Source organism: Dermacentor silvarum, chromosome 9 (genome assembly GCF_013339745.2).
Source record: "Dermacentor silvarum isolate Dsil-2018 chromosome 9, BIME_Dsil_1.4, whole genome shotgun sequence".
Classification (NCBI taxonomy): domain Eukaryota; kingdom Metazoa; phylum Arthropoda; class Arachnida; order Ixodida; family Ixodidae; genus Dermacentor; species Dermacentor silvarum.
In genome coordinates this window covers 37,471,050-37,480,179 of record NC_051162.1, presented here as the reverse complement: position 1 = coordinate 37,480,179, position 9,130 = coordinate 37,471,050, and positions in this window count along the sequence as shown.

The window sequence follows — 9,130 nt, the reverse complement described above, 5'->3', positions numbered from 1 at the left end:
TGTGCAAAAAAGGATTGCCGTAGTCGAATGTGAAAATGTATACACAAATAAAATTGCAAATAAAAATGGCTATATTTGGCTACGAAATATTTTGCACTTTTTTCTCTTTGGCTGCATTTGGGCTACAACTTCTCTAGCTTTTGGCTACGCCGCCTCGTCGGACCTGGCAACACTGGATCGAGACAGGCTGCTGGATGACTTTGACGTCGGTGTGTTGCGCAGAATCGTGCACGGTTTCTACGAGAGGCAAGGCATTCAAACGTTGCGTAAGCTCGCTGTGCACTTCAAAGAAGATGTCTCGCTGCCGTCCGTAGGTCCGCGACGAAGATTCATAGGATGCTGCAGAAGATCGGCTTCCCGTTTAAAAAGCATTCCTGCAATGCACTCTTGATTGAGGCCACACACATTGTTCAGTGGTGACGCAAGTATTTGCCCCAAATCGAGGATCTGCGACGCCAGGGATGACGCATCTTTTACACCGACGAAACTTGTGCAGCCAACTCCGGGCACACTGTCAGCGGGGCGTTAGTCGACGAGAACATAAAGACCACCGAGCAAGCCAAGAAAGCCAAGCTGTCGACAGTCCCCCAAACACCACTGGTAAGGACGGTCGGGTCATCGTCACTCACTGCGGCAATGAGGACGGCTTCGTGACAGGCGCCAGTGAAGTGTTCTGTGCAAGAAAAGGAACCGCAGACTATCATGGCGAAATGGGTGGCGTCCATTACGTGAAATGGTTTAAAGAAAAGCTGGTGCCTCGTTTGCCTCCAAACAGTGCAATTGTGATGGACAATGCCCCGTACCATTCAGTGAAAATGGAAAATGTACCCCGCATGACTGTGTTGAAGAAGGACATGCAAGCTTGGCTTACCACGAAGGGTGTACCCTGGAACACTCACACGGTAAAGGCGGAGCTTATTAAGCTCGTTCAAACTATCAGAACGAAGGGTGATAAATATAGCATTGATTTCGTTTCTGCTGAATCCAGCCACACTGTAGTAAGCTTGCCGCCATATCACTGCGAACTTAACCCGACTGAGCTTTTGTGGAATGACGTGAAAGGCTTTGTTAGCGAATACAAATTTTAAGATGCAAGGCCTGGATGCTCTTGTATGTAAATGCATGGAGCCAGTGACAGCGGACAAATGATATAATTACGTGAGCCAGGTGGTGCGAGTGGAGGAAGAAATGATATAAATTAACCACGTAATAGACGATGTCCTTGACAGGTACCAACCTGTTATAGCAACCCTGGATGACGACACAAGTAGTGACGAAAGCAGCATGGATGAAGATGTTGATCTCGAGTTCGAGCCACCCGGTTGCGAGATTGGGAAATCTGACACCACTTACTCGCCATTGAGATGAGATGCAAATGTAAATAATATAAATAAATATGTTTTCCAGCCCACATGCGGTTCTTTGCAGAGGGGCTCACCGACCTATATGAGCTTGCCCACTCCAAAGCACGAGGTGTTACGTTTGTGTCCACATAAATCCCCCCAGCCCACGACACTCGATAATAGAGATTTTCACACCACGAACAACAAGGTCACGCAACACTTTTACCTTAGTATGAGGGTCTATCAGCTCCTACAGCAAGAAACTGACCAAAGCACAGACAATCACCCTCACACTTTCGCAGACGAGGATATACCGCAACCCATTTTTATTACACTAGATCTATCCAGACACGTACACTAGCAATACTTGCCCTCAGTGTGACGATTCCGCTAACTTAGAACACATGCTCTGGCGATGCCCGTCGTTACGAGGCAGAGATAAAGCAGACCAGCCAAGATGGAAAACCTCACTGCCAAGCCCAGACTACGGGGACCAAATCTGTGCCACCCAGAGAGTCCTTGACGCGGCGGTGAGCCTCGGCTTGCCCGTCCCAACGCGGGAGCAGCCAGTTGCGCGATAATCGCATTTCTCAGGACTCTCAATAAAGTTTTTACATCCATCCATCCATCTAATGATAAACGTCGACGCTGATGACATTAGAACTGAAACAATGTAGCGGCACGCCGTATTGCCAACACATAGGCGCGTCATCTATGAGGCATGTATGCAGCCGAACTCCTCTTGTGCGCTCATTGAAGAGTGGCGCATACTCAGTGGCACATACCCAGTGACGCAATATTGTGTCAAAAAGGTTCATTGAAGACTGCCACATAGCCATGGGCACATATCCAGTCACATAAATTTGTGTCCAGAAGGTTAACTTAAGAGTGGCACATACTTAGAATGCATATACCCAATGACCCATGTTGGTGTCAAAAAGGTTCATTGAAAAGCGGGTGGTGTCGCCCTTGGACAGAGGAAGACGAAGTCTCTCGACCATATAAAAGTTATGGTGCCAAATTCTTGGTCAATAACCCAGGGTGGGAAGGAATCATAATGTAGTCATTATCATGATCACCAGCAGCAATAACGCACAGTGGCTTTTACCCTGACAAGAGTTCTTGTACTAAGAGCCTCCTCTTTATAGTGATGACCTAGACTGGCCGAACACAATGCTTCCAACAAAGAAACCGCGGCCGGCGCATCATCTATACTGGCTGTTTAAGCGACCATTGTCCACATTCCTCCATTCTGGGAGCATCACCCCGTAGTCTGGTTCGTACAAGTTGAACAACTGATCCGCCTGCACCTTATCATCTCTCAAGATTCTCGCTTTGCCAACATCCAGTCCTGCCTCCCTATTGAGGTCGCGCTGGAAGTGAATAATCTCGTCTCCAATGCACCCACGACCACGTCTGACCATCAGCAGTTCACCCAGTACTTGACTAATCTCTCTTCCAGCAACCCGCCGTGGTTACTTATTGGCTATGGTGTTGGGCTGCTGAGAACGAGGTCGCGGGATCGAATCCCGGTCACGGCGGCCGCATTTTGATGGGGGCGAAATGTGAAAAACACCCGTGTACTTGGATTTAGGTGCACGTTAAAGAACCCCAGGTGGTCCAAATTTCCGGAGTCCCCCGCTGCGGCGTGCCTCATAATCAGATCGTGGTTTTGGCACTTAAAACCCCACAATTTTTATTTCTCTTCCAGCATTCGTGCAATTCCTACCAGAGCTCGTCAATATACAACGCCAGTTATATTCCGGGATCTTCGAGGCACCCTATGTGTTTCTCAATTTGGACTCCACTCAACATTCTCTTCAGCTGCCATACACAGGACCCCATCTCGTCTTATATCGCAAAGAGATGTTCAGAACATCTGTCATTGGTCGCGACACTATCGTGTTCATTGACCGCCTCAAGTGGGCTTTCGTCGAAAGCCCTCATGCTGCATTGTACTTCACCACCTCTTCCTTTGCCTCTGATGAGACAAGGTCAGCTTAAAGTACATGATGCCATCACTCAACTTCTCGTCATCCTGTACAGTGGCGCTACACTATGGTGGCGTCCTCTGGGCAGAGGAAGACGAATTCTCTCGAGCTGCCGCAGCAATAAAGGAGACTGGCTGTTCTTACCCTGACAAGGGTTCGTGTTCTATGAAGCTCGTCTCTACAAGCGCATACCCAGTGTCCAATCATCATCATCATCATCATCATCATCAACCTGTATCTCAGCAGGACGAAGGCCTCTCCCTGCGATCTCCAATTGCCCCTGTCTTGCGCTAGCTGATTCCAATTTGCGCCTGCAAATTTACCAACTTCGTCACCTCACCTAATTTTGTGCCGCACACGACGGCGCTTCTCTCCTCTTGGTACACAATCTGGAATAGTCCACTGGTTATCCTGCTTACGCGTTACATAGCCTGCCCAGCTACACATTATTGCGATAGCAATTATATGGACACTCTAGGCGAAATTCCGGCGTCGTCGTTGTCGCCGCCGTGAGGTTCCGTATAAAGTCCACGGTCGATAAAATCACCGCCACGCGCCATACGCTGTATGTGTGAGTGAAAGCATGCGACGGTTTCCAATATCGCTTTTAGTGAACGGGTCCCACATGACTACAGCATATTCTAAAACGGCGTGGACGAGTGTTTTGTGGAGAATTTTAATACGCGTCTTAGAAAAAACAACATGCGGCGGCAGTTTGCTATAATTGTGTCAAGGTGCTTAGACCAGGAAGATCATTTGTTATGTACAAGCCAATGGATTTATATTGCGTTACCTCTGATAAAAAAGTGTTTTCTGTGCCATAGCGACGCAGTAGTGTGTTTTTTTGACAGCAAAGCTGTATACCTCTACCAGCCAAAGAAATTTTCGCGTCGGCGTAAGCAAAAAACGCCAGGCCAAAAAATGAATACAAACAGCATACCTCTTTTGAAATCAGGCATGCAGCATACAGCTCAGGACTCGTTTTCAAAAGAAAAACCACAAAACAAGCATCAAAACCACATGATGAATGATAAGGCGCGTGTGAACAAAGGGAACAGCCTCTGACGCGTTCCAGTAACGATTAGGTTTGCAGCTGCTTTAAAGGGGTTGACATCATTCAAACCCTCATTTGAAGTGCAAATCGTGTAATGTATGCTAATGACATCTGCAAATAATGCGAAGCACGTTTCTTTTACCGCGTGTGTTTCCCGATAAAGATTACGGCTGCGTAAGCTACTTCGAGTGGTAAGGTACCCAACAGCATAGAAATCACGTAGTGACGTCCCCGCGGTCTAGCAAGTCATTCAGTTCCTTCCAGGCTACCATGGATAGACCACGGAAAGTAATGACGTTAGAAGAACAGCGTGAATATAATGTCGTTGTGAAGTAATAGAGGGTGTGATTAAGTACATTTCACTTATCTCTGTTTCCACTCTTTGTAGAGCCACGTGTGTGAATTCAAGTGATGTCACAATGGGTAATCGTTGTGGGTGTCTTTTACAGCTTCGCTGCCCAACCACCTTCACAATGTGGATTCGAGCCACAGTTTTTTTATAAGTTTCCGCATATATCTTCAACCTCACTCTTGCACTTTCTCGGTTAAGGTCATCAATCATTTACTGTAATTTGTCCCCATTGTTGCTGAAGAGTACAATGTCATCTCCTAACTGAAGCTTGCTGAGATATTCGCCGTTGATCCTCACTACTAAGCCTTCACAGTCTAAGAGCTTGAAAACTTCTAAGCATGCAGTTAAAGGCATTGGAGAGATTGTGTCTCCTAGCCTAAACCCTTTCTTGATAGGTAACTTTCTATTTTTCTTGTGGAAAACCACTGTAGCTGTGGAAACTTTCTATATATGTCCCAAGAGTTTCACGTATGCCTCCTGTACTACTTGATTACGCAATCTCTCTGTGACGGCTGGTATCTCTACTGAATCAAATGCCTTTTCAGAACATATGAAAGCCATATAGAGAGGTTTATTGTATTCCGGAGATTTCTTGATAAATTGATTGATGTCAATGGATGTTGTACATTGTAGAATATCCCTCCCTGAAGCCAGCCTGTTTTATTGGTTGATTGAAGTCAAGTGCTGCCACGATTCTATTGGAAATGATCTTGGTAAACATTTTATACAGTACTGAAAGCAATCTACTGAACCAATAATTTTTGAAGTCTCTAACCTGTCGCTTCTTAGGAATTAAGAATTAGTATAATGTTGACATTCTTCCAGTTCTCTGGTACACTTGAAGTCGTGAGCCATGGCGTATAAAGGGTCGCAAGCTTTCCAAGCATATCTCCTCCGTCTTCTATTAAATCGACTGTTATTCGATCTTTGCCAACCGCTTTTCCCAGCGTCATATCTTAAAAATTCCTTCCATTTTTATTGCTAGTTACAGAAGCAGCCTCTGTAACGTGGTCATCACTACTTCGGAAAAAAAAAAAGAGTTTGCCGAGGGCCAGTGGGGCTATACTAGTCCAGGTGCAACCAAATTAGGAAGGCACACAGAACAGGAATTGGCCTAACTGGTGCAGTATTCGGCCGCTACTTCCCTCATGACCCTTACAATTAACCCAATAGCCCAAGGTGGTGTCAAATATTTTCATTGAGGAGTGCCACATACCCATTTAAAGTGGGCATCAGAGGCTCACGAACCTGCCCAGTAACCCGCGTCGGCAGCAGAGCTTTTCACTGAACAGGGGCTCGCACCTTCAAATACAAACAAGTTTCGATATTGCAACATAAAAAACTCGCAACATTTCATAGATATTGCTTGAAGTGACCCGCAAATCATTGCACATAAGAGGAGATACCACACTCAACATATTGTGGTTGCATGTTTGCTCTTTCTGTCACTTTAATATACATTGTTTCAACTTTGTGGCAGTGCTGTCATGTCCCGCTTAGTTTCGGTTTATGGCATGCGCAGATCATACAAACAGATTCACGCTAATAAATAGCAGGCCACCTGAATCTGAACAAAACTGGCTGGTTTTATGGTGATTTACTGAAAAAAGACTTGCATGACTAGACACTAGAAATGGAGTGACACTCGTAGCTTGCAGACGCCTTCTGCTTTGCCTGAAAAAGAAGAAAAAGCAATCGATTACGACTCCTCATTCATTACCATCATCAGCAGCATTTCTTACGCAGATGGACACACAATTAATGACTTTTACTTAACAACTGTCATTACAAATGCTCTTGTCGAAATGAATGCTTCAGAGTCAGCCTTGTTGGTGCATGTTCATAGCCTTTAGCACCCAAAATATTCAGATGGAAGATGGACACGACACAACGCAAATGATCAAGTCAATTTATGCGACTTACTTGTAGTCTGTCAGAAGTGCCGTAGCCACAGCACTTTTTTCATTGGGAGCTAATGAATATGCCACGTATAGTAGTGACGCTGAAGTAAACAGTAGTAAAACTGTATGACGGAACTTATTCTTTATTGGGCGAACCTGTGCCCACAAAAGCAAGCTACGCTCGAAGCACAACGAAAGCGGCGAACATAGTCGGCGATCGTCGAAATCCGATCAGCGGCGAGACGCGTCGGCTTTTATACCTGAGTCATCGAAGGTTCCAGGTTAATCCCTGATGACGCGTTTCTTCCAGAAAGTTCTAGACAGTTCGCGTCGGTCACACAATCAGATAACATAAGCGTCGGTGAGAACAGGCAACGAAAAGCAGCATCGATAACGTTCTAGAAACTTCCGATACAGGCGCGTCCTGCGCCGAGCGATAACGTTTAACATTTGTTAGCCGGTGGAAAGCGGCCACCGGTGAAAGATAAACATGTATACGTGTCAATATGCGGATCCGCCGAAGTCCACGACAAGTGCTTCTATTTTAGTGACAACTTTATCTTTCAAAAATAGGATTGATATCATTGTCGTGAGCGTTCATGCAGCAAAACAGATTTCTTCCGACCAAAATTAAAAATCCGGCACATCCCAAGCCCTATGGGAATCGATGTCTTGCGAAGCAACGTGTGGGGAGGCTACTAAGTTAACGAAACGACCATGATAGCATCAAGACGTAGCCGGCTGTTTCATGACCTACATGACACGCATGTCAGGATATTCATGTCATGAACTATCATTTATGTTCGTCTACACCCTTGTCATACTATGCGAATTTTGGTACATACCAAGTTAAGGAAACGACCATGAGAGCACCAAGACGTAGTCGGCTGGTTAGATAGACAGACAGATAGATAGATAGATAGATAGATAGATAGATAGATAGATAGATAGATAGAGAGATAGATAGAGAGATAGGTACATAGGTAGATAGATAGATAGATAGATAGATAGATAGATAGATAGACACTCTCAAAGTTGCAAATGTTCTCCGAGAAATGCTTCGTAATTAAAATGGTCACGAGGCATGCGTGGCCTAAACAATGTGAACACATTGCACTGCCTGTGGTGCACATGCTACCACTTCAAAGGCCCACCAGAAAGCAAGAGTTATGTTTTTTACGGCAGGGATTTAGTATGATTACGGTATATACCTGTATATTTATTCACTTGTTAATAAATATTGTCAAACAGCCTGCTGGATAAAGTGCAGAACACATACACAATTACAGCATGTACTGCGCAAAATAAGTGCTTCTGTGCCCGGCAGGGGCGTCTGCGTAAACAGGCGTGTGGTGTGTTGCGACACCACGTACCCTAGCACATAAGGGTTGGACCCTCCCGCATGAACGGCCCTGCTTAGCTGTGTCTGGGGAAAGGGTGATCCTGGTGGTTGAGCCGATGCCGGGTGTTCGGACCTCAAGGGCCCTAGCTCGGGGGAGGCACCAAACCTCTTTGGCCCCTGCTTAACATAGACAGCGCCTCCAGACAGAGCCATCTGGAGGAAATCGGCAGTCGCCTTTTCCTGTCCTACTCTCTAATCTTCGTCTTTATCTCTCGCCTTTTCATCTTTCCTGTCTTCTTTTCCCTTTATCTTATTCCGAATTTCCAGGCGGCAAGGGTTAACCGTGAGTAAGATATCCAGTCTTGCATATATACATTAGGTTATAGTGGCTGTGTACTGCGGGCGCTGGCAGGCCTTGTATTTACATAATCTTGCCGCGTCCCCTTGTTGGGCTCCGTGGTGGGCCGCTGGCACAGCTGCTGAAATTGATATACTTTTATGGCTTTAAGCTCATTCCCAAAGCTGCCTGATCGCCCTCTTTTGAAAAGAGGGCGCACCGATGAATCTTTCACATTTTTCGCCAAGAGCAAAGAAATCTTTCCATGGTTTCGTGTGATCCATACTGAAATCCCCCAAAAGACTGTAAGAATGCTGTATCCTTTTGTTGTCACGAAGTGCCTCACCGACACTCTGGGCCCCAGATACAAAATCACGAAAATGGCCAGTGGCGACCTTCGCCTTGAAGTTCGTGACAAAGTACATTGTATGAAAAGCTGACAAATCTCGTTTCATTTGGTGACATCCAAATTTCGATAACCCCACATCGTTCCCTCAACAGCCCACGTGGTGTAGTTTCAGAACAAGACCTCCTAGAATTAACTGAGACAGAGCTCCTAGAGGGCTGGAAGGAACAACATGTCACGAATGTGCAGCAAATTAAGATCTGACGAGACGACACAGAAATTCCGACGAAACACCTCATTCTGACTTTTTGCACTAGCACACTCGCCGAACAGTTTGAAGCAGGCTACTTGAAAATCAATGTCAAACCGTACATACCAAATCCACGCCGTTGTGTGCCAAAGATTCAGTCACGGCCCTCAGAACTGTCGAGGTCGTACCACCTGTGCAAAGTGCGCGTCGCATG